General features: G+C 35.7%; 1 protein-coding gene across 2 annotated transcripts in view; it reads right to left on the bottom strand.

Moving 5' to 3' along the window:
- The window catches only part of LOC135217426 (solute carrier family 35 member F3-like), a 350,261-nt gene that overhangs the window by 127,404 nt on the left and 220,357 nt on the right, over window positions 1-2,500 (bottom strand). The window lies entirely within an intron of this gene.

Genomic DNA, 2,500 nt, shown 5'->3' with positions numbered 1-2,500 from the left:
TTTATATTAATAGTTTGATGGATGGTGGTAATAAATTGTTCTTCTATATAAGTTTTTGTGGTTTAGCTGATCGTTTCGTTTAAAAAACCTCTTGGCATTCAAAGGTTCAAGTTCTACATTTAAACATAGTCACATCCTCCTATTTTTATATGTTCATGCATGCCTGTATATGCAATATTATTTTTTAGTTTCATATACCGGTTTATATTTTTCTTGCATATGCAATATTACTGTTTTGTTTCATCACATATCTATATTTTCTTTCATATGCAATATTGCTTCTTATTTTTAAGATGTGTGGTAAATTTCGATCATAGTTGTTTAAGTAGCTGCGTCATGTCCTGCCATTTTCTTATGATTAAGTTTTGAGTCTGTGGTAAAGTATTATAAAATTGAGGAGGGAGAGGGATACAGTGTGTTTTTATTTTTATTACTCAACTTTAACAATTAGGGATATAAGCGCACATTACTCTCTCTCTCTCTCTCTTTCTCTCTCTCTCTCTACTTACGTTTTAAAATTTTGGGCCATAATCACACATTAGTTACAGTAATACCTCACTTTGTCTATTGCATTAACTTTTATCCTTCTTCTCTCTCTCTCTCTCTCTCTCTCTCTCTCTCTCTCTCTCTCTCTCTCTCTCTCTCTCTCTCTCTCTCTCTCCTTTTGTTATTTATTTATTTGTTTATTTATTTTTTTGCCTTACCCCTGTGCAGTTACCCCTGTGCAGTATTCTTTTTCTGCTTCCTTTTATTAATGGTGGTTTCTTTGTTGGGGGTCCCACTTTTTATAGACCAACCTTTTACGAAGAAAGGAAAAAGAAGTCGGAACAAAGCAATTGCCTTTTTCCTTCCTTTTTATTGCTTCCGGAGATTTAGTTATTTGGTTTTAGCTGCGACAAGAATTTGTAAGTGACTTTTGTTTTTGTTTTTTATAAGAGATTGCGTTAGAAAAAAAAATTTCTCTTGTTATTTATGCACCTTATAAAAAAGTATTCCTTAATATATTCTCTTGAAAACTAAATCTGAATGCTATAAATACTGAAGAAAAGGACAAGGGGGAAAGGGTTTATCATAATAAATTGGAACCCAGCGGGGAAACTAACAAAAATACAAAACGTAACTTGTGATTGCATGATTTGTTCACGCTGCTAAGGGTGCAATGCCCAAACACCCTGACCTAAATTTAAGCAGACGGAAATGCTGAGAAACCCACTACCTTGGGGAGGTCGCTCACCTGAAGGGAGCTTTTTATCTTACCCGACCCTTATAAATTAACCTTACCCGACCCTAACAAAATGCAAGGGATACCCGGTATTACCAAAGTGCGAACGATACCCGGCATCGCCTTTGGATGTAATCTAGATATGAATAATGCTTCCTATTTAAGTGGGGGTTTTCGGCAGATGAATATAAATGTTCATTTTATTACATTATCTGTCACTGGTCTCTTGCGCTTGCATCCGGTCACGATGTGTAATTTCTTTTATTTTTATGCACGTAGGTAATCGTGCGGTAACCAAAATTACAGAAATTGTATAGCCTTTTATTTTGCTACAGTGAGTATAAAATGCAACAGACAACTTCTGGCTACAGCATTATTTTCAGTTGTTCTTGATAAAGATCAAATATGAATATATTCTGCTAAGTTAGGTTGGTTGAAGGTTCTCGTGAACATCCTCAATTATTGGTTGAAATGAGTAAGAGACAGGAATTAGAAAAATCTTGGTATAGTTGTTTTGATACTTTATTGAATCAGTGTTTCGCTATTGTGTCTTGTTGGGTTAACTATAACTTGAAATCCAGTAAAGCATTACTGTAATTTTGGAAGAGGAAGCTGGCTCAGACTCTTCAGCGATATACCGTATCCGTTTTATTGTCTACCCATCATGTCGGTATTGCCTTTGATGTTTGATGATAGATTAGTTCGTTAGCATAAATGACCCGGATGTCTTTTGCTCTTGCAAAGAGCAGATATTACTAAAATAAAATGAAATAAACTGGACATTTTGTTGCGCAGGTGGAAAAAATGAGATCTCAGTTTTTCGCCCTTTGAACGAAAGTAAGGTAAATAGAAAATGGAAATAATCAATTAGGTTTATTAAATGGAAGAGAAAATTCTCTGTGCTTTTTACGGACATTTCCTATTATAGGCATAGTTTGTGCGGTTTGCTATTTCCCCCCAAAAATAGTCAATAGAACGCCTGTCCCAAGCAGTTCATAAATCAGTAGCAGCGTGAAACATTGAACAATAATTAACGTGAAATACTTGACATTTCTCAAGGCGAACGGTAGGCGCAGGTCATTCACGGAAGTGCGAGGATGGACTTTTTGTCTCCTTTCTCAAATAGAAACGTTGCATGATTTGGAGAAAACAGGAGCTCCTTTTATCTAAAGGACCTGATGTTATGGCCTTTCAGAAGTCTCGATTGGACAAAAAATAACCAAGGCCCTTTTAAGTATTTATAGGTCGTCGTTACGCTGGGGCCATTTCCTGTCTAAG

This window comes from Macrobrachium nipponense, chromosome 7, assembly GCF_015104395.2.
Source record: "Macrobrachium nipponense isolate FS-2020 chromosome 7, ASM1510439v2, whole genome shotgun sequence".
NCBI lineage: Eukaryota > Metazoa > Arthropoda > Malacostraca > Decapoda > Palaemonidae > Macrobrachium > Macrobrachium nipponense.
Note: the sequence above shows the minus strand (reverse complement) of the source record. Positions and strands in the feature narration are given on the sequence as shown.